General features: G+C 42.8%; 1 protein-coding gene across 2 annotated transcripts in view; it reads right to left on the bottom strand.

The window, feature by feature from the left end:
• RCAN2 (regulator of calcineurin 2) overlaps window positions 1-23,651 on the bottom strand; it is a 268,194-nt gene extending 244,543 nt beyond the window's left edge. Inside the window, exons 1-2 of one of the 2 annotated variants that reach the window (XM_059400327.1) lie at window positions 23,418-23,506; window positions 9,019-9,109 (exon numbers count right to left, since the gene is read on the bottom strand). The gene's annotated coding sequence lies outside the window, so the exon portion shown is untranslated. Of the gene's footprint in view, window positions 1-9,018; window positions 9,110-23,417 lie in introns of both variants that reach the window. The other variant, XM_059400326.1, reaches the window with a different exon arrangement.
• Between the last annotated feature and the right edge of the window lie 596 nt (window positions 23,652-24,247).

Here is a 24,247-nt window from a genome sequence, read left to right as displayed (position 1 = left end):
CTTTTAGCAGCCCAGAGAGAAGGAAAGTATTCACAGGACTAGCATCAGGGCTGCCTAAGAGTATCAAGCTTCAAGTCTGAGGTTTTTGCTTAAATGACAATATGATTTCCCTAGGCTTCAAGTTCTGAACAATCAGCCGTCATGCTTTAGGACAATTTGATTACATGCATGCGTGCATTCTGTTGCTATAAACCATATTTAAAGGCACATATACATTTTGTCTCCTCCCATTAATGTGGAAATTCCTAAAGTATACCCATGATTCTTCTCCTTTCTTCTCCTATAAGAAACACCTTATGGTACAGTTTGATCAATTATGACCCTACTCTATAGCTTCTCAATGGCAAGGATTATGTTACACACACATACACACAGAGAGTCCTAAATCTCAATACCCAGCATACAACAGACACTCAGTGTCTTGTGAACTGAATTAACTGGCTGCCTCTGCTATTTTTCTCTTCTCTTTATTCTCTTTTTTAAAGATCTTATTCATTTGATAGAGAGAGCACATGTGTACGCACACCCACACACGCACACGCCAGAGAGAGAATAAGCAGGGGAAGTAGCAGGCAGAGGGAGAAACAGACTCCCCAGTGAGCAGGGAGCTCTATGCTGGGCTTAATCCCAGGACCCTGGAATCATGACCTGAGCCCAGGCGAATGAACCACCCAGGTGCCCCTCTCTTTATTATTTTTAATGACAAACTATAATTTATAAGTCACCAATAAGATCTCAGAATTCTAATGATCTGGATTCATCCATGTGACCACCAGGAACCTGTAGTAATCACAGGACAATATCATGCCCATCACTGACAGGGCTAGCGCTCTATAGGCTCAGCCCAGGTATGGCTTCAGTAATACTTTCAACATGAAACCAAAGGTTATCTAAAACTAACATGGGAGCTGGCCAGTTGGCTCAGTTGGTTAGAGTGTGGTGCTAATAAAACTAACATGGGATTTTTTTTCACCTGATAATTATCAGATCAATCACTGAAATATTTTTACAGTAGATAATGAAAGGCTGCTGGTTACCACTCAGGTCTGAATAATTTATTTAAGATATCCAAGGGAGGTAAACTATTTTCTGCTGTAAATTCCATCTTATGAGCACTGTTTATGTAACTCCTCATGAAAACAGTGAGAACAAATTTATAAAACAAAGATACTATTTTAACTTTTGGCTATTCCACCTAACCTTGCATACGCCTCCTTTAATATTATGTATTGAGAACCTACTGTGTGCAAAGATCCCTTAGATGATTTGAAGTTGGACAGAAAGACTCACTCATGAGCAGGTGGAAAGGAGAGGCACCTTGATACCACATGGACACGCAGACCCGGGATGCAATGAGAATGAGGTGAGTATCAGAAGATAGGAATAAGCACCCAGTGCTCTGCGTTTCAAAGGAGGCAGGGATCCAGATGGAGGGGAGAATCCGAAAATGATTTAGAAGCAGGCAGTATTAGGGAATAGAGAGTGAGGAGGCAGCATACGTTTAGGGAAAGGGCAGGGGAAGGAGAGTGGGAAGAGGCGGAGAACACTCTAGGCTGAAGGAAAATCTTGAGCAAATGCCTGGGAGAGGGAGAGCTCCAGGAATATTCAGAAAATTACAGCAGTCCAGACCCAGGCATGGGAGAGAGGCAGGGGTGAGGCCATCTTGTCATGTACATTGCAGACATAAAATCTGCATCCTGTTGATTGGTAAAAGCCAGAGGTGGAGAATGTTGTTGAAGCAGCAGAGTACTATATGACATACACATCTGAACACAATTCCCAAGAACTCAGCTAAGGATGAGAGGGGTATATGGCTGGAAGTGGCCTGAAGCAGCTATCAATAGGGTTCTGCAAGAAGTCTCTGGGACTAAACGGGGCTCCCTGTTCTCCAAATTCATATGTTAAGCCCTAGACCCCACTTCCGCTCTATTTGGAGAGGGGGTACCGTTAGGAGGTAATCAAGGTTAAAAGAAGTCATAAGAGTGGGGCCCCCATCTGATAGGATTCCTGGCTTTATGAGAAGAGTAAGTGCACACCCAGAGAAGCTATCATAGAAGAACACAACAAGAAGGCAGCTGTCTGCAAGGCAGGAAGGGAGTCTGCACCAGGTACCCAACTGACTTGACACCTTGGTCTTGGACTTCCTCCAGCAAGCAGAGAAATACATCTCTCTTGTTTAAGCTGCTCAGACTATGGTATTTTGTTACAGCAGCCCACTCAGACTACTACAGATTCAGGGACTCAGAATGGAGTGCTGCTGTAACAAATACCTTAAACGATGAAAGCGGCTTTGGAACTGGGTACTCAATGAGGGCTGGAAAAGTTTTAAGGTGCATGGTAGGAAAGGTGTGACTGCCAAGAAAGGACTCCTGGTAGAAATGTGGATGTTAAAGGTGATTTCAGTGATAGCTCCCAAAGAGAAGAGGACAGCTAGAAAGAAAGCTTCTACCTTTGTTTTTTGTTTTGTTTTGTTTTTAAGATTTTATGTATTTGACAGAGAGGGACAGACAGACAGAGGGGGAGGGAACACGAGCAAGGGGAGTAGGAGAGGGAGAAGCAGGTTCCCCACTGAGCAGGGAGCCCAATGTGGGGCTTGATCTCAGGACCCTAGGATCATGGCCTGAGTCAAAAGCAAGGCTTAATGACTGGAGCCACCAGGGCGCCCCAAGCTTTGTAGAGAATATATAAACAATCATGAATGGAATGAACGTGCTTTATCCTTCAATAAAAGGGAAGAAAGACTTCAAAGATGATTCCAAGATCATAGGGCTGCCAGTCCCACCTCCGGCCCAAGGACAGGGCTGCTTCCTCCTTGGCTTCAGAGGGCTAGACCTGGGCACAGAGCCCCATAGGCGAGGCCTCGCAGAGGAGTTGATGCCTGCAGGGCAGAACCAAAGACGATCATTCTTGAGCCTTAAGATCTCATGGAGTTTACCTTGTTATGTTTTAGACTTGCTTGGGACCCATCGTCTTTCTTCCGGTTTCTCCCTTTTGAGATGGGAATGTTTAACCTATGCCTGTCCTACCACCATACTTTAAAAACCCATAACTTGTCTAATTTCACAAGCTCGCAGCTGGTGAGGAATTCTGCCTCGAGATGACTCGAGTTCCAGTCTCACCCATATCTGATTTAGATGAGACTTTGGATTTTCGACTTTAGATTTGATGCTCAAATGAGTTAAGCCTTTGGGAGCTACTGGGTTGGAGAGACTGTAGTTTGCATGTGAGAGGACCATGGATTTTGGGGACCAGGAGCAGAATGCCATGGACTGAATTGTGTCCCCCCCTCCATACTGAAGCCTAACCCCCAATACGTGACTATATTTGTAAAAGGGCTCTTTAGAAGAAAATTAAAGTTAATTGGGGTCATCAGGATGAGGCCCTAATCTGATAGGACTGGTAACTTTATAGGAAGAGGAAGAGGAAGATTTCTCTCTCTTTCTCTCCACACAGCTACAAAGAGGCAGCTGTGGAAAGACACAGTGAGAAGGCAGCTGTCTGCACGCCAGGAAGAGAGCTCTCAACCAAGAACAGAAACAGCCAGCACCTTCACCTTGGACTTCTCAGCCTCCGAAACTGTGAGAAATAAACTTCTATTGTTTAAGCCACTCGGTCTGTGGTATTTTGTTTTGGCAGCCTGACCTGACTACTACAGTAAGCGATGGTAGATTTGAAAAGAGAAATGGATGGAGATGGATAAGGTGGGGAATCCGGAAACCTTTTTTTTAAAAACCTCACAGAAGCAAAGGGATGAGTTTCAGGAAGGAAGAATGGTCAGTGCCATTCATGCTACACAGAAGGGGAAGCCAAAGACCAAGAAGTAACCTCGGTTTCCAGATTAGGGTTCCATGACCTTTAAAAGGACAGCTACAAAAAAGAGGAACAAAAATTAAATTGTACAAGATAAAGAAGTTGAGTAGCTGGGAAAGGAAAACAGGCAGCAAAAGGTATAGAATTTTCTTTCCAGATATGATATGCCAAAGTCCCACTGTATCCTTAGGAAAAAGTCCAGGCTTGTTTTTCTCTAGGGGAACATATCTGTCTTATGGTTTGAATGTTGGGTTTTTTTTTTTTCTTTTTTTCTGTAAAGCAGGGTGTTCTTTCAGGCACTGGTGGGGATTTCCAAGGATTTGTTTAGGTGTTTTGTTCAATTGCTGACAAATAACCAGATTAAAATGACTTTCCTGTTTCTCTGCATAAGAATCTCCTAGAAGCTTTGGAAATGTTTCTTCTTGGCCCAGGTAAATACCCGAAAATCCTTTCTTTCATTGAAGCTGATGTTATAGCAATTTTTTAAAAATCCCCAGAAAGCCCTGACAGGAATCAGAGTTCTTCAGGGTTGAGTAACATCAAAACCTGCCAAAGAATACAGTATCATTCTTGACTTGAGCATTTCCTCCTTGGCCCTGGCATCATAAACCCCCAACCAGCTTAGATCGAAAAAGTTCTTTTATCTCAACTTCACTTCACATTCCAACAGGAAGAGGCCCCTTCTGACCATGGAAAGAACATAACTTGGACCCACATTTCACCCTCTGCAGCTAGCACATGTCCTAGAGGAAGGTCAATAAGCACTCGGTAGTAACTGATCACCTGGAAATCAGGTTGGAGGTAAGACATTCTGCACATAACTGAGGACCCTATTTTAGGACTCTATGGCTATTAGTTAAGAGGAAGCCCTTAACAGTGGCATTTTATCTTTTACTAATTCTACAGAAATCAGGAGCAAGCATGGACAGGATGTCATAGAAACATCTCTTGGCCATTTTTCAAAAAAACACTCATTGGAGCACACTTCTCGTAGTTTAAAAGTCATTGTCAGCCCGGGCTAACTCCTTGCCGGTAAATATCGGCGGCTTTTAACCGCAGGCAGGTATTGAATTGCTAAGTCCTTGGAGGTTGGGTGGGGGTGATTTTATTTTATTTATTTATTTATTTATTTATTTATTTATGGATAGGAGATGAGAGCAGGTTGCTATTCCCACCTTATTTCTCCAGGGTCAATCTACTTGAAGGGAAGTTAAAGATGATTTTCAAGGCTTCACTTCTCTACAAACAGGAAAAACAACGGGAATTCAATCTTGACTTATTTCTTTATTTACTTAATATTGATTTTGCTGGAATCACTTCTCTCCCTCCACTCTAGTTAGTCTCTCAATTATGCAAAAAGAGTTGCTGACATGCTATCCTTGCCAGCGTATTCTGATGATTGCTGTGTCTGCTCTGGTACAGAGCAGGTTGGCTGTTTGATGCCATGAGCCGACACAGGGGGGTGCAAGTTTATGCTTATTCATTCAACAAACAAAAACGGAAGGTCTACCGGGCTCTTGAGGAACACAACAAAGCAAAATGAACCACCAAGATCTGTGCTGTCCTGGCTTTCAGAGTCCAGTGGGGATGTCCTCAGTCACCAAAAAGAGTCTTCTTTCTCTCTTACTTTGTCAATGTTAGTCTAACAGGTGTGCTCATGGGCTCCTTTTTAAAAATTTGGAACCAAAGAAAAAACAGGCAGATGTGCAAGGTGACACCATTAAGGAGTCAGGGAGTCAGGACTAGATAATGAGGAAGCACTGGTGGGTGATGTCGAAAATACTAATGTTTTTCATCTGTCAGCCCCAAACCTATCTGTCCTCATGAGATCACAGGGCAGTTATCACAATTCCTGTTTTACAGAGTAGCAAACTCAGGCTCGGAGTGGTTAAATAAATGGCTTGCCCAATGTCTCACAGCTAGGAGAGCAGAATCAGGACTAGAATGAAGATCTCTCAAATCTTAATATAATGACAAAAGAAATAAAAATAAATTTTAAAAATACAAATATATATACATATATTTCATGCATGGCCATGTACATGGCATGCAACTAAAAGAAATAATCCATAAAGCTTATGAAAGATTTCTGCTGATGATTCGGTAGAAAACAACACAGTGAATACTGGTAGTAATGTAATTACAATGTCATCGAATCGATCCAAAACATTCAACAGTATTTCACTTCTTAAGTGCAAGGTACTCAGGCATAGTAGACACAATGGTGAGTCATAGAACATGGCAGCAGCCCTCACAGGTTGTAAGGCTCCTGGAGGTGGGGAGGTCCTTTGGCTTGACCTCCAGTTCAACTGTATTGAGTGATTGGTCAGGCCTCTATGCCACTGAAGACATGAAAGTATTAAGCAGGAAGAAAGCAAAAGAAAGTGTTAGCTACATTAAGTGCCCAGTAGCATCTCTACTTCCACAGAGTCCTCCTTTCTCCCCTCTACAACCCCAGAACTGAATATTGTAAGAACTCTTTGGGTTCCTAATAGCTTACTTACTAGCATAAGAAGTCAAAAATGGAAAAGCAGAGGCAAAAATTCTGATCCTTCTTAGGATAAAATTGCTGGTAAGCTCTTTAAGGCTCAATTCATAGAAACAGTAAAATTGAGTCCATGACATTTTTGTGTAATACATATAAAAGTGAGTGTCAAATAGTGTTAAAACCACAGATGCTGGTGCACCACTGCTTGGCTATGAATACCAGTTGAGCCACTGATCAGCTGTGTGACTTTGGGGAAGTTAGTCAACCTCCTCAGGCCTCAGTTTCTTCATCAGTCCAAAATGGATAGAGATACTGCAATGATCAAAGTCATATTACAGGTAAAAGTCTTAACACATTGCACATAATAAAAGCTAGACAGGTGTTACCTAGTAATATAAATATTATCTACTGAAAAGAGATGCAAGGTATAAAAAGAAGGTAAAGTTACTGATTCCTACAAAATCAGTGCTATCCTTTTCTCCCCAGGGTCAGCTGAAGACTTGACTAAGACTTAGGACCCCTCCATCTTGCCATCTTTATAATGAAAGTACCTTTGCAGAAGACAGTACAGTTAAAAATAACGTTGGAGAAAGGGTGGCCACAGCTCCTACCATTTAATGGCTAACTCCAAACACGTGGAAATACTTGATGAACTTTTCGTTCAAGTTCTTGCTAATGACGTCCTGGAAAGCTAGGGATGACCAAATTAAGATGACCAAAGTAAGAATTTCCATAGCCCCTGCCTAAGAAGAGCCCTGCATTTGAAGATGAGCTTAAAAAAAAAAAATAGTAACAAATGGCCATTCTCAATAATGAAATGCAGGTTCTAAGGATACTGTAATAAGCTGTTGCCGGGACAAGAATATACGAATGATGAAAGAGCTGGAGGGAACTTTGGTCGTAAATATGTCCAACTCCTTCACGGTATAAACTAGATATCCGAGGCCGAAATGGGGAAGGGGAGGCCCCGTCTCTCATGGGGAAACCACAGCCCACCCAGGACAAAAGCCCAGCTCCTCTGACTTCCTCACTCTGCACCTTGCAACGCGCTCTCTGTACCATGCAGGCTGTCAGGGTATAGTAAAGGAGCGTGGTAATAGTAGTCACAAATATTGACTGGGCACTTCAAGGTGTCTGACAATTGTCTACACGTTTTATTAAAATAGGGAAACCGTATTAAAATTTTACGTAGGAGGACAATAAATTGAATACAGAAAAAAAATGCCCTCTCTTTTAAAGCCCCCCCAAATCTCTCCAAGGTTGGTTTTGCTCTTATGTCAGCATGTACTGCCCAGCTTCCCAGACCTCAGCCCACACACCGCGCTGCGTGCCCTCCTGCTGTAAAGTGAACCTCTCCTCTCTTTGCATCACAACCTACCGGCCCGTTTCAGGGCTCCAAAAATCTTAGCAGGGATTCATCGGGAGCAATACTAAAGAGCTCAGGAGAAATGCACTGTCACATGTGACTGACTCTCTGAGTGTCATTTTACAGGGCTTTCCTTTCCTTTACCCAAAAAAGCAATGAATGTAATAATTTGGGACAGAATGAAAGACCTTTCAAACCAGAAGCCTTTTCAATCTCAACACGGGGTCCTTATCTTCTCTGCTGAGGTGGGGCTGGGACTACTTAATAGCTTGCATTCACCAGTCCTCACGGAGGTGCCGAGAAAAGGTAACCGGAGGTGATGGGCAGATACTGCTGTCAGTTATCTGAGTCAGGACAAAGAGTAACAAAGAACAGAAAGGCACCTTGAGTGATAGGGCGGGTCAGAGGAGGACCACAGTAAGGGAGAATTTCTTCGAAGGTCAGACCTTAACCTTCCCAGATACCACGAACAGGTTGAAAGGAAATATCAATTTCCTTTGCCTGCCCCGCTAAAGGCCAGACCCCTGGTGGGTCGACGAGCATTGTTTTAGGAAGTTTTCACCATGGAGTGCAGAGTTCAGTCTGTTCAGATCGGACAAAGGTACAAACCACTTTTTATAGGACAAAATATATATACTGCCTCCGTTCCAATTTTGACCTAAACCATTCTTACTGTGACAATACCTAAATGTGTCCAAACAGAAAACTGAGTTCTTACGGTTTCAATTCCTCTGAAATCATCACATTCCAATAAATGTTCTAACCAAATACAAAGGACACTTAAAAAAAAAAAATCCAATTCAAATGAACAGCATTGATGTGATATTCAGGTGACGTTGTTTTGCTAAGATAACCCTCCACCCTCACCGTGACCCGTACTAAGGATGGTAAGGTGGACAATCTGGAGTTCGGAATGCTCCCAACACTCACCCTGAAGTAGGACTCTCCTCCCACGTTTCTTCATTTCCCGCAACACTAACTAGAGCTCCACACCATCATGTGCCTTCCCGTAAGGCAAATGGCAGAAGCCCACCAGTTCATTCCTTTAAGTCCAAGGCAACAGAAATGGTCTTGACACCAACGTGACTGGATATAACAACATAAATTCAGGCACCAAAATCACATGTCACTATTACTCATTAAAAGACCATCTTCGGGCTGATCCAAAATAGGCTAACCTTCTTTTGGATTATCAGAGAAATAGAACACCCCCCCCCAAAATTTAAACATTCCCACGCAGAAGGCCTATCCCCCTCCCCCACAAATGCCTCCACAGGCCTCACTGTGACAAGCAGTGATGGGCTGCAGAGGTGGAAGGGCCCCTGATGTAGAGCTGGAGCCAGCACGGGTTTACCTGCAAGCCCTTAGGCATGGCAGTCCACTTCCCGAGCCTCAGTCCGTCATCTGAGTAAAATAGGGATAAAAACAGAGCCTAGCTCTCAGGGCTGTGAAGAGATAACATGTGGAAAGTGCTTAGCCCCATGCCTGCTGCTTAACAGGTACTCAATAGCCACAATTATTTCTGTTTAGTCACACATCCCAGCCTCGCAAAGAAAAGGGGGGGTGGGGGAAGAACACACTGTCTTACCATAACAGAAGCATTTCAAATAATTCAAGACAGAAGCCCTTATGAGATCTGCCTGTGGGAGGTCCAGACACCCTACCGGCCATCCCTGGGCTTCGGGACGGAAGGGGGACGCAAGCCCAGACCACTTTCTGAGAAGAGGCCTTTTGAGACATGAAGTAAAAGCAGACACACTTATCTTTGGAGTTCCTTTTTTTTATAGTTAGCAATTATGTGAGGAGAACAAAGGCTTTAAAGACTCTGGAAGGTGCTGGAATCATTAATCTTGTGCTTCTGAACTATTTAGGATGGATTTAATGACCGGTTCATTTTACCACTGACTGAGTGCCCACCACAGGCACGCTGTGGCGAGGACAGCAGGGGGTCACAGCACTAAGGAGTTGAGGCAGTTCAGCCTCCGGGTACTGAGTGTCCAGCAGAGGTGTAGGTAAACAAGTAAGCTGCGAGTCTACTGGACTCACTGGACTCACTGAAGATAAGGACTCTGCCCTCCTGACTTTCATCCCCCAGTAGGCACAGACCTGGTGCATAGTAGGTGTGAGGGAATGAATGAATATATGAGGGAATGAATGAATGAATATATGAGTGAGTGAGATATAAAGATTAGCCCATGTATGTGCCATAAATACAGGTTCCAAAAAAAAAACCAGTGGCTCCTTTGAGGAGAGCTCAGGGCTTTGGGAAATCCAGAAAAGAAGGAACCTGAAGGAAGACAATTTTAAGAAGCGGAAACAGGAGAATGTCCACCTATAATTTTATACAGTTTGAAATGTGCTCTAAATTATTTCTCATTAGTAAAAAGGTTCTTATCCTGATTATTGTTATTTGTAGCCTTTCTATAACATTCTATATCTGCAAATTGTATGCAACTGCTTCTTTGTTATTTATTATAAGGACTTTTGATTTATTTATAAACAGCTTAGTGGTTCATTATTTATTAGACTAGGAAATTGAACAAATAATATCTGGTCTCTAGCAGCCCTGTCTCAATGATTATTATTGGTCTCCTGGGGTTCACTAATAAGCAGCCATAAAAAAAGTCAATTTGTAATTAGGAAAAGGAATGTACATATTTGGCAGCATTTACATTGACATGATTGACAGCAGACAAGACTGACAGAAAGTCTGCAGTATACGAGGAATAACCTCGTAATGGTATTAGCATATTAAAAATAAGCCACCACCAATTCTAGGATAAGAAAAGAGGTATATGAACGGACTAAGCAATGAGTAGGATACTATGAAAACTGCATACCCATATCTCAGGGGCGCCTGGGTGGCTCAGTTGGCTAAGTATCTGCCTTCTGCCCAGGCCACAATCCCAGGGTCCAGTCCAGTGTCAGGCTCCTTGCTCAGTAGGAATCTGCTCCTCCCTCTCCTTCTGTCCCTCCCCTCTGTTCATTCTCTCTCAAATAAATAAATAAAATCTTAAAAAACAAACAAACAAAAAAAAACAAAAACAAAAACAAAATAAACCTATCTCAATAGTAGGAACTCAAAAGCAAAAAGAGATATAAATCTTGGAAAATCACTGAAAAAACTGGTCTGATCAAAAAAGAATAATTAAAACTGAATAAAAAAACATCTGGCAAAGAAAACAACTGTCTCAGGGAGGATCTGTCACCAAACTAAATAATGACCCATTTCTACTAGATGTTCTTAAATTTAGATGATTTCAAATGACTACAAGTTTCTCTTTTTACACTAAAAAAATATCCTTTAGCAAAGTGTTTATATTCTACCATCAGAACATCACTTCTTTTTTTTTTTCCTTCCCTTCAGGAAGATTATCTATATCTTTACTTGCTTACCCAGTCTTTTAGAAGGAAGAAGTTATTACTTCAGCTTTTCAAAGCCTTAGGATCACTGAGATGAGGGTCCCTGAGAAGAAAAATGTGGGTGACAGATCCTAAAGGGAAAGTCTCTGAACAAAGTCAGAGGGAGGACTCTGTCATGATCTAGAATCAGCCTTCTAGAAAAACAGTAACTAAAAGAGAACTCAGGGTCAATGGGAGGTGGTGCAGAACGGTGCTGTTGGGATCTCTTGGGAAATCCACCACATCAGCCTCCCAGAAACACTGGAAACAGCCCACACATACACCAGTTGGTGAATGTCTCTCGTCTTTATTATTCTTTGGATCTTCTTTCCTTAACGATATGCCCTTGAAATTTATACTGTCATAAAAATACCTAGGATTGGTTTTCATGCATATCCATTAACGTATTTTTAATTTTGTTCAGGTAAAATAACCTTCTCATAGTATCACACCTTGGATTGAGTTGTAAGACAATAGCCAGGCATAGCTATGAGAGCATCATGACAGCTGGGCCAACAGAAAGAGGGTTTTTTTTTTTTTTAAGATTTTATTTATTTATTTGTCAGAGAAAGGGAGAGAGTGCAAGCAGGGGGAGCAGCAGGCAGAAGGAGAAGCAGCCTCCCCACTGAGCAGTGAACCCCCATGCAGAACTTGATCCCAGGATTCTGGGATCATAACCTGAGCCGAAGGCAGACGCTTAACAGACGGGGCCACCCAGGTGTCCTTTGAGGAAGAGGTTCTATTCAATTAGAGAAGAAACACTGAAGGTATGGTATACGACTGGGCCTTCTCACTCAAGACAAGAGCCTTTGCAAAAAGTAGAATCATACCTAAATGTGGGATTTTTAAAAAGCAGTTTTAAAGAATAAAACTAGAAGCCTCATGAGAAGCCACTACATTTGGAGGTTTCCACATTTGGAGACCCTGAAGGCCTTTTCATGAATAACAGGGTCATCCCTACAGTGCCTGTTTTGTGGCCTCCCGGGAGCTGTTTAGGTTAATAAAAAGAAGCATGAAATAAGCAGAGAATCACACAGACAAAACCACACATCTGGGTCTTCCCACAGGACCACTGTGGACTATCCCCCACATAATTAATTATTGAGCTATTAATAATTTCACTAATACACAATTGAGCCTATGTAGAGTCAGGCTAAACTTCTTAACATCCTCAGTTTCTGATTTAATGGTCTGGACAGTTTTCACGCAGCCTGAAGGAAGGTTTGAATCAGAGTTACCTGCATGTCACGGAAGAGAAGCGAACTCTCCATGTTTACCGTTTATCTCACCTCTACCCAGAGACATTTCCAAATGGGTCCGCACACAGGTGGTGGGCCATGCCAACCGCCCCGGCCCTCCGGACACCAGCCCTCCCAGTGTAGTTGCAGACCAAAAGGAGGAATCCCCTCTCCCTACCCACGAGATCCCAGGAGGCAGAAACCAAGCCAACAACCAAGATGTGGACCAAGAATCCCCTTGGGGTCTCCATGAACTGTGGCGGTTAGACACAGGTCAGAAGGTCCGCGTTGAAAACCTGACTAAGCAAGCGTTTCAATTCAGAGCTTCACCTAGATGCCACCTTATCAGATTTTGAAGTTTAATGCTCAACAACAGCTGTGAGTGACAAAGAAATCACCGAGACAGAAAAATAAGAAAATAAAGGACACCAAATAAACACATTTATGATAGATCAGTTGCTGAATATCTTGCCTGACCAAAATTTAACCTTTTTTATAAACGGTTGTTCGTACATCATAAAAGATCAAATGAGTATCACTTATGCAACACAGCAGAAAAAATTAACATATTCATGAACTAATACTTTGCTTTCACTTGTCAAAGTTGAGACTTGGCTCTTGAGCATATAAATTTTTGTTTGAACTACCATTAATTTATCTGAATTTACCATCCTCTATTTCAAAATTCATATGATACCGATAATCAAATAAATAATTTCTTTCTGGACAAATTTTTAAACGTCAAGAGATATGTATAAATTGGACTTTGATTTGTCCTGGTGAGACCCCATTACTAGACTTTTATCTTTAATGGCGACAGAAGTCAAAATAAAAAAATAAATTATATTCACTTAGCCTGTCTTGCTGAAAATTTCATGGGAGGAAAATGATACAAATTGACAATTTACCTCAATAAATTGGTCAACATAGCCAACATGGTGGATGATAGCCTAAGAGTGAATGCAGAGACTTTTGGTGAAAGACTAATCTCATTAATCTTCAAAATAAAATTCTAGAATAACCATTTAACTGATTTTTAAGAAGATTCCAATGGAAAAATCCAAGTTATTTATCCGAAAGAGTGTCCTCTGCATCGTTTCATTTCCTGGAAGGTGAAAAAGACATGCCTGTCCGAGGCTTTCCCCACAAAGGCCCTGACAGCCATGGAAGGGAACCAGTGAAACCCAACTCAAGCAAATAAGGATGCAAATTTGCTGTGCATATTTTTCGGGAATTAAAGGCAAACTGAACCAGTGTTCCTTTAAACAGAGATTGCTTATTCTACTTAGTGTAAGTCAGCTTTAGTAGCTCAAGAGGCTGCAATGGCAGCTTCGAGGGTTCTGGCTCCATATGGCCCATGGCATCATATGCCCAGCCCCAGATAACAAAACCACTGGGAGAAAAGTGAATCCACTATAGTCAACGCTCCTATAAACACTCACCCATGTAAAAGCTACCAGATCTCTCCACTCACACATTCTCAACTCCCACAAAAAAAAGCACCAACCTCCCTGAAGCAATGGTTAAGCAGGTACATTTCCAGAGTAAAGGTTATCTCTGGAAAGCACTAACACCAACCACCCCTCACTTCCACCAAGAAACTGCTTGTAAGCAGGACAGAGGGGACACCTACGTTCTGATGCACTGCTCTTGGAGATGTTAGTTACAACAACCTCCTGGAAAAACAATTAACCGCAATGTCAACATACGGAGAAAGCCTTAAAAAGGTCCATCTATTGGAATTAAAGTAATTTGGTAACTTGGTTCATTGAGAATTATCTAAATGTTCAACAATGGGGGGAAGGTAAATGAATCTGGTAAAATCATACAGGGGAATGATCTGCAGATACTGAAAACAAAGTTCACAAATATTTTGACTTCGCGTGAAAAGTTATTTAAAATTTTTGGTGAAATGCACAGAGTGAAAAATTCTACACACAGTTCGATCCCAATTCTACATTGGGAGGGCATATAAAAAGCCCGAAAGGACATACAACAAATGTTAATTGTGTTAATTATTGTTTGCTCATGGTGATACATGTGATTTTTTAATTTTCTCTTGTTATACTCTTCTGCTTTCACTTTTTTAAAATTTTACAGAAAGCACGTATGTCCAAGAAAAAGAAGCCATTATAAAATCAGGCCAAAGGGTCTCTAATTTTCCTGCTAAGTAGACAGGCTTCAGCAGACACTGGGGAATATTTCTAGGCTTTCTGAGCAGATTCCATGTCCCACCCCACCCGTCTCTCACACGTAAGCTCTGGTGATGATTTCTTACACCTCACATAACGCCCATGTCTTTCTCGACCTTGGCTTTGGCTTTCAGTCTTCCCTGTTTGTACTAAAACACCCTTCTGGCAGTTACCTCTTGTCTGTAAATCATGCTGTCCACTCCCCCTTCACCAACAGGACCTAGTTCTCTGCCCTGGTCAGGTTCCTCCTGGCCCAGTCTGGTCAAGTCTTGGTATTGACAACAAGTAAGTTACCCTTGAAAAAGACAGGCATCATGAACAACCTACAGTAAACAGGGCCAGGAAATACAGTTTTCATAATGCATTCTATAAAAGCATTTTATACACAGCAGCCCTGCCTCCCCAAACAGACCTGGGGCTATAGCAGGTCCAACTATAACTGATCTCTTGGGAGGTCCCCCTGGTGGCAAGCATCCTTAACATCCGTGCAGGGCACTGCGTTTTTTCACTGCACATTCACAGACTCACGGCATTTTATCCCCACGACTCTGAAAGGTGGGAAGATCAAGTATTCTTTTCCTAATTTTTAGAGCTAAGAAAAATTGCAATTCAGAGACTGGGCTCTGAGTGGCTTGTTCCCCCTGGTCCTCAGCATGTTCTCCTCTGTAAATAGTGACGATAATACCCGCACAGTGGAGTTGTTGTAAGGATTAAATGAGGTAACGTATGCAGGGTGCTGAGCACAGTGTCTGGAACAAGGACAGCATTCAGCAAATGCCAGCTCCTGTAACTAGGAGGTCAATGGGAAGCTCAAGGTTACATAGCTGGAAAGTGACAGCGCCAAGATGAGAATCCAGGACTTTCCATGCCAAGTTTACCCTTTTTCTACTTGATCCCCAACTCCGTAAGAAGAGCATTAGGGGATGGCCCATGCCCTCAAAGAACTTGTCATATATTGTAATAGGCACATCCCAAGTACGTGAAACAACAAAGCAGTCATTCCCACAAAGAACTAAGGCAACAGGAATAAAAGCTAGGATATGGCTCCCAAATTATACAATCCTTTGGTCCAACAGCAACTGTTAAGTGTTAGGTATCTTCTTACGCATTCATTCCAAAGCTTAGGAAACGCAAGTTTCATCCCTGTGTCAAAGTGAGTTGTGTATGGGGAAATCAGATGAGAAAATAAGTCTCTTTTCCATACTAATAATAGAAAATATTTTCTGTGGGCATTCTGAACTTGAGGAAGTTTGAGCTATTTTTGGAAACTTTTTGTTAGCTTCCAGAAAGTACCATTCATGATCGTATGCTTTTCTTTTTCTTTTAAGATTTTATTTATTTATTTGACAGAGAGAGATCGCAAATAGGCAGAGAGGAAGGCAGAGGGGGAAGAAGGCTCCCTGGCGAGCAGAGAGAGAGACTGATGCGATTCGGGACTTGATCCCAGGACCCTGAGATCATGACCTGAGCCGAAGGCAGAGGCTTAACTCACTGAGCCACCCAGGCGCCCCTGATCATACACATTTTTAAGGGACTTAAAAACAGCTTCGGTTGAGTTCAAGGCTGCTTCTTAAAACATCTTCAACTTGATTAATCAATTTAGCCTACAACATATGACACCTGGCAGCTGGTAACACAAGTACAGGGAACACATTAAAGGCAAAGGAAGCATACACACAAACAGAGAGTAGGAAGTCACTCTGTCGACATTTATTTGCTGCCATAGTAATAATCCCATAATAATGGGATCCAGGATTGCCAACCCTAGGCATACTATTTCTTTACAGTAATCTTGATATTTAGGACATGTTAAAAGAGGAACCTAAAACTTTGTGTTATGGAATCTTGCAGCTTCTTTACATGGAAGAGGGTAATTTACTAATGGATACTTTGAGATTCACATCTTGGAAGGTTTTAACTTCCCATGTGTTTTTATATTCCCAATATCTACGACTTTCTAAGGTAGAGGAATGATGCTCTTAAGGGGTGGCCCTGAGCAGAACTATGAAGTAGGAGAAGGCTTTCTTAAGAAACGCTCTACCTCCCTTTGTCTATTCTGCTGGGGGTAAGAGGTGGGGACGCCCACTGACTGAGCCCATTCAATGAGGCACTCCGGGGCGCAGGGCCTGCTTTCTGTCATCTGTGTTACCCCTTATAGCAGCTTTGCAACATGTACATTAGTCACCCCAATTATTCAGAGATGAGGAACTTAAGTCTCATGGAATTTGAGTGACACACCTAAAATAAACTGATCAGTCTTCCACTTCAGTGCCCCTTAGGGTTTCCCCTCACTGAACTGGGCTCCCCAACGTCAGACATCCCTGTTAGTACCTGCATCATGACTAGTTCACATCAAACTGTTAAGGGCATGCCCTCAATTGAGTTAGTCTTTTTCATTTGTTAAATTTTGTAAGATTCATTTATTTATTTTAGAGAGAGAGGCTGCAAGTGGGGTAGGGACAAAGAGAGAGAAAGAAAGAAACTCAAGCAGGCTCCATGCCCAGCCCTGTCGGTGGAAAACAGTATGGAGGTTCCTCAAAACCCTAAAAATAGGGGTGCCTGGGTGGCTCAGTGGGTTAAAGCCTCTGCCTTCAGCTCAGATCGTGATCCCAGGGCCCTGCATCGGGCTCTCTCCTCAGCAGGGAGCCTGCTTCCCAGCCTCACCACCCTCTGCCTGCCTCTCTGCCTACTTGTGATCTCTGTCTGATAAATAAATAAAATCTTAAAAAAAAAAACCTAAAAATAGAAATACCATATGATTTAGGAATTCCACTACTGGGTGTTTACCCAAACAAAACAAAAACACTAATTCAAAAAGATATGTGCACCTTTCTGTTTACTGCAGCAATTTTTTACAAGAACCAAGACAGGGAAGCAGCCCAAGTGTCCATCCACAAATGATCTGATAAAGAAGACATGGTATTTACATACAATGGAATATTACTCAGCCATTAAAAAAAAAGAATGAGATCTTGCTATTTGCAATAACGTGGATGGATCTAAAGGGTATGATGCTAAGGGAACTATGTCAGTCAGATAATGACAAATACCCTAATATTTCACTCCTGTGTGGAATTTAAGAAACAAGACAAAACAAACAAACAGAAGACAAAAGTCAAACTGTCAAATACAGAGAGCAAACATGGTTGCCAGAGGGGGTGAGGGGGGGGGGGGGTGGATGAAATAAAGGGGAGTAAGAGTACACTTATCCATGAGCACTAAGTAATGTACAGAACCCTTGAACCATTATATTGTTAAGAAGAAGGAGGAGCAGGAGGAGAAAAAAGAGGAAAAAGAGGTAGTAATAAGAGTAGTAGTAGTATTCCTATTCTAAAAGGAAGCAGGCAGGGGATACCCGGGTGGTTCCATCAGTTGGGCGGGTGACTTCTGATTTCAGCTCAGGTCATGATCTCAGGAATGAGAGACTGAGCTTCTCTCTGCATGGAATGTGCTTAAGATTCTCTTTCCCTCTCCCTCTGCCCCTTTCCCCCTCGCACTCTTTCTCCCTCTAAATAAATTAATTAATTAAATTAAATAAGAATAAACTAAAAATGACCAGGCATGATTTTAACCTAAGTCAGTGGCTCTCTAGCAAAATTTGAGACATGATGCAGGACTTGAAAATGTCAAGACTCTTGAGATATCTAGTCAACTGCTTCTCCCACTAATACACAACAACTAAAGCCCATGAAGGGCTGTGACGTTGCAGAGGTCATACAACAAATCAGGTATAGAGCCCAGATGAGAGCCAGGACTTCTGACTCAGAGCTATTCTCTTTTACAGCATCAGCCACAAATATTCAAGCATAGGGTAAAAAACACAATACAGACTCGTAGGACTTATTCCAATGATATTAATTCACACTGGTCAGGCCTGAGTGCACCTCTTATTAATTGTGTGGCCTAGATAACATACCCTCTCTTTGCCTTGGGTTTCTTATCAATTATATGAGTATAACAATAGCCTTATTCTGTTATCGTGTGGGTCAAACATGGTAATTCACGGAGCTCTAACTTCTTTGTGCTCGGCATAAACAATGAATGAATGCTATATTGTTATTATCATTAAAATTATTTTTACTGTACTACAACTACTAGTGCACATAAATGACAGTTCATTCTTTCGCCTTTGGGGTAGTAGGTAGAAACAGCCTCCTGCTATCAAATTCATCTCCATATTCTCTAAAGGCAGCCCTAACAGTCTCAGGAATGGCGGTAAGATGAGTAGAAGATTTAGCATCCGAAATAAATTACCTTTGAAAATAAAATTGCCTAGTGAGCACTTTCATTTGAGGCTGAAAGTAAAAATTCCCCATTCTTCTCAAACCTACTCTTTCTCAGTAACTGCCCTTTTCCCTCAGTTTTATTGAGATATAATTAATACATAACATCGTATTTATTTTAGGTGTATCTCATAATGATTTGGTGTTTGTATGTATTGCAAAGTGTCTGCCACCATAAGTTTAGTAAACATTTATCACCTCATGCAGTTACACATTTCTTTTCTTATGATGACAACTTTTACGAGCAACTTTCTATACAACTTTCGAATATACAGTACAGGATTAACTATAATCACCATGCTATACATTACATCCCAGGGCTTATTTATCTTATAACTAGCAGTTTGTACCTTTTGATCCCCTTCTCCCATTTTTTTCCACCTCCCATTCCCCACTCTCTGGTAACCACAAATTTGTTCCCCGATCTATGAGTTTGGTTTCTTTAAATTCCACATATAAGTGAGATGGTGCAGTATTTCCATGCTGTTCTCCATAATGTCCACACCAATTTATATTCCCACCAACAGTGCACAGGGATTTCCTTTTTCCCACATCCCTGCTAACACTTACCCCTTATTTTGTTTTGTTTTATTCTGATAATAGTCATTCTAATAGGTGTCAGGTGCTATCTCACTGTGGTTTTGATTTCCACTGCCCTGTTGGTTAGTGATGTTGAGCACTTTTTTATGTTCTTATTGGCCATGCATATGTCTTCTTTGAAAAAAAAAAAAAAAGTCTATTCAGATCCTTTGTCTTCATTTTTTAATTGGATGGTTTGGATTTTTTTGCTATTGAGTTATATGCGTTCTTTACATACTTTGGATAAATGATTTGCAAAGCTTTTCCCATTCCATGGGTTTCCTTTTCCTTTTGCTGATGGGTCTTGTTTTGAAGAAGGTTTTCAGTTTGATGTAGTCCCATTTGTTTATTTCTGCTTTTGTTTTCAACTGCTTTTGTTAACAAATCCAAGACATCATTGCCAAGGAGATGACCCTCTATGTTTTCTCATAGAATTTTCATGTCTTCAAAGTTACATTCAAGTCTTTCATCCATTTTGAATTAATTTTTGTGTATGGTGTAAGACAGTGGTCCAGTTTTCTTCTGTTGTATATGGCTGTCCAGTTGTCCCAACACCATTACTGAAGATACTATTCTTTCCTCATTGTACATTCTTGACTCTTTGTCATAAAATAACCATACATTGTGGGTATATTTTGCTCTATTCTGCTCCATTGATTTATGTATTTGTTTTTATGCCATGTTGTTCCAGATACCATAATTTTGCAACATAGTTTAAAATCAGAAAGTCTGAAGTCTCCTGCTTTATTCTTTCTTTTTTAAAATTATTAATTATTTTTATTAACATACAATGTATTATTTTCCCCAGGGGTACATGTCTGTGAATCGTCAGCCTTACACACTTCACAGCACTCACCATAGCACATACCCTCCCCAATGTCCATAACCCAATCACCCTCTCCACATCCTCCTCCCCCCAGCAACCCTCAGTTTGTTCTTTCTTGAGATTGATTTGGCTATTTGGTGTCCTCATGGTTCCATACAAATTTTAGGGCTGTTTGTTCTATTTCTGTGAAAAATACCATTGGTATTGCAGTGAATCTGTAGATTGCTTTAAGTAGTATGGACATTTTAACAAAATTAATTCTTCCAATCCATGAGCATGGACTACCTCTCCATTTATTTGTGTCTTTTTCAGTTTCTTTAATCGATATCATAGTTTGCAGTGTACAAGTCTTTTTACCTCCTTTGATAAATTTATTCCCAGGTATTTTGTTCTTATTGATATAATCATAAATGGGATCCTTTCTTTACTTACTCTTTCTGATAGCTCTTTATTAGTGTATGGAAATGCAACTTATTTTTTCATATTGATTTTATATTCTGCAACTTTATTGAATTTGTTTATTAGTTCTAAAAGATTTTTTCTTTTTTTTTTTACTGGAGTCTTTAGATTTTTCTATGTATATGTCATCTGCAAATAGAGACATTTTACTTCTTCCCTTCTTACTTTGTGCCTTTCATTTATTTATTTTTCAGGCTTAATTGCTCTGTATTTAAGACTTCCAGAACTGTGTGTCAAGAGTGAGCACCCTTGTCTTGTTGTTGATCTTAAAGGAAACGATTTCAGTTAAAATTTCCCATCTTTTTCAAACCTAATCTTTCTCACTTCACTCCTAACTCAGTTAAAAACCTCACCATCCATCTAGACATCAACTCCTTCTATATCACTACCCTACTGGTGACCCAGTGCCACTGATTTTCCTCCTGCAAAAGCTCTCTGAAGATCTCTCTTCTCTTTCTCCATTCTACCTGGTTCAGGCACAACGAATGTTATTTATTTATTTATTTTTGATTGGATCACTCCTGTGGTCTAAACTCTCAGCTCCTTCCCTTGCAACCCCACCTACTAATCACCTCCATTGTCACTTGTGCAAAATACAAATTAGATCAAATCATTTCTCCCATAAAAGCTGTATAATTTCTCCTCTTCCATAGGATAGATTCACATCCTGGGTTCACTGAAACACACCCCCCCTCCACCCAAACTCTCCTGCCAGTCCCTCACTTCAGAGCACCCAGATGTTCTTTCAACATAAACTTTCCTTCCATGTGGAACACCTACTTACCTCCTTCTCTAGAAAACTGCACTGCTTCCTGCAATGCAGTCCAAATGTAAACCTTTCTGCGAGCTCCTCCAGATTCCCTCCACCCTTCCTTCTCTGGACATTCAAAGAACTTGTTCCTATCTCCACCAACCATTCATCGTGTTGAACACTATCACCTATTTTCTTATCCTTCTTTTCTGCTAGATTGATTCCTGAATGGCATGGGCCTCATTCATTTATCTTCTGCCACAGGACCTACATAACACACAGTACAGGTGGAACAAAATACTGCTGAATAAATCAAGTGGGTGGTACCTAAAGTAAAAGGAATAAAAAAATGAGACCTCAGTGACTATCAAAGTTGATCTCAATTAAAGCTAGTTTCTGTTATATATAACTAACTGCAAACGATTATGTAAGTAGTTTTCAAAAGAGTGTGGTATGAACTTGCAAATGGCAAAGCTCTCAAGTTCCCACTTAGGCTTGTTAAATGTTCATCAATGGAGAGAGAGCACCACATCCTCCCAGATTTAGCCCAGTTCTGCAGGACCTGCACACACAAGGCATTCTGAAAGCTCTTGCAATCCTGAACCTTTATTTGAGGACATTTTTCCCTCACAAAATTCCGTGGACTGGACTCGGGTAGTAGGTGCTCAATAAATGCTGACTGGATTTGCAGTAGATTTGAAAGCAAAGTGCAACTCACATTTTAGACTAATTCAATGCAATGACTGTACTTAAGATAATAGCTCTAAGGCTAAAGAAAATCAATGGGCAGACTGAAAAGCAGCCAAATGCTAACTCCCCTGCCTTGTTCCACAGTCAATGCTGACCTGCTTCTTGATCCTTTCCAGCTTCTGAGATTTTCCAACTTCACTGTTTCCCCAGAATGGAAGGGGCCAGTTAGCAAGTGTTGCCCTGTACCTGTGATATATTTGCCCTGTGTTTTGCTGTTGATGTAATATGTGAGAAAGTTGAGTGGCATTTTTTAAAATGTCCTACTTTTCCTAAAGCCTATGTGTGACACATTAAGTGGGGTTCTAGCTGAAGGGGGAAAGAAGTATGGACTGGAATGCTGTAGCATTTTTTCACCTTCAGTTGTGAAACTGTATGTTAAAGGGAGCCCAGAAACTTTTGTTTTTACTAAAATGATATATTTAAAAAAAAAAAAAAAAAAAAGCTTGGGCAGCGAACTCTGCATTGGATGTCTACGTAACACTTCTATACCAATGTAGGAAATAGGAAGATTCAAAACATGCGCTCTGCTATAATTCAGTCTGGGGTCAGAAAAAGACAGCAGTGCCTTGGAGAATAAATCATTAACTAAAAGTCAAACCGAGACACCCTGGAAACCAGTGAGGCCAGGCGGCCGGGATTTGCCTGTTCCCTCGGGTGACTTCCAGAGCGAAGCATCCCACAGGCAGACAAACTCAGCACACTGCACTCCCTTCTATTTCACTTTTCAAACTCGAAGTTATTTTTAGATGACCCATGCCCGCTAATCCGAGGCAGGACAATTCCCAGCCCGCTGCGCCTCAAAGTACCTTCCTCCTCCCCGGCATTTCTTTTCAAGCACTGGGAAAGGACTTTCTCCGTTTTCTCCTTTTTTTCCCCTCAGAGTGTAGTCCACCTGCCCTTTCCCCCTCTCCAAACCTCAGTCCCGGGGGCCACAGGCGTCATCCTCTCTGTTCTACTTATGCACCTGCTGCTGCTACTGGAAAGGCGAATCCTTGAGCCACTAGGAATGGGGCAGGGGCTCTCTGAGACCCGTGCCCTCTTCAAGGGAGACCCTCCCCCACACAACACACAGCAGGCCACCGCGGGGGCTGACAGCTGGAGCAGACCACCGTCCCACCCTCCGCCGCTGCCGCCCCCCCAGCTCAGCCCTGGAATCCCACCGCGCTCGCCCGCCCGCCCCCTGCCGCGTCCTCCCGCACCGCCCGGGAGCAGCGCGCAGCCCCAACAGGACAGGGCGCAGGGGCGAGCTGGCCAGTACGGTTACATAACCGACCTGCTGGGCGTCCGCGATGCGCCGGCAGAGGCTGAGGCGGCGGCTCGGAAGTCCGCGGGGCCGGCGACTGCGGGCGCGGCGCTGCCTGCTCACCTGCCCGCCGGTGCGAGCGCGTGGGGGCGGGCGCGGAGCCCGCGGGCCTGAGCGTGGGGCCGTGCGCGGCGTGCCCCGCCTCCCGGTCTCGAGGTCCGTGTGTCCCCGGCTGTCTGCCTCCCGCCCGCTCTCCCCGCAACCTCGGCCGCCTTCAGCCGGGACAAAGCGGCTCCGGGGAGGGGCCGAGCCGGCGGCTCTCGCAGGAGCCAGCGGAGATGGGCGCGCCCCCAGCTCCGACTCATCGGGCCAACCTCCAATCAGACCCCAGGAAACCGAAAGCCCCTGTGTGGCCTCCTCTTCTCCCCTCCCCCCTGACCCGGCGCCCTTCCCGAGCCCGCACCCGCTCTGCTCCCCAGGCTGCCCCCCTGCCCTCAGCACCGCCCCCCCAACACACACACCCCGCTTTCCACTCGGGGTGCCTAGGAAGCGGAGAAGCCCCTCTGGACCCCTAGCGCAGATGCCGGTGCTCAGGAGTCCCAACCCCAGCAGGGAGGGCTCCCCGGGGTCACCGCCGGGAGGGGGCTTCCTAAGGGGTCGGAGTGGGCAGGGGGCTGATATGTGAAGCTAGGGATGACTAGGCAGCGACAGCCCAGAAGAAACTGGCGGAGAAGCAAACTGTGGGTGAGGAGTACGGGAAGAGAGACTTTTCTCACACGCACACTGAGCCCCCCGACTCCGGTGGAGGAAAGGTCGCGAAGCCCCCGGACGGTCCGCGGAGCGTCTGCGCCGGGTGGGTG

Source organism: Mustela nigripes, chromosome 5 (genome assembly GCF_022355385.1).
Source record: "Mustela nigripes isolate SB6536 chromosome 5, MUSNIG.SB6536, whole genome shotgun sequence".
Taxonomy (NCBI): Eukaryota; Metazoa; Chordata; class Mammalia; order Carnivora; family Mustelidae; genus Mustela; species Mustela nigripes.
This window is presented reverse-complemented; position numbering and strand designations above follow the sequence as displayed.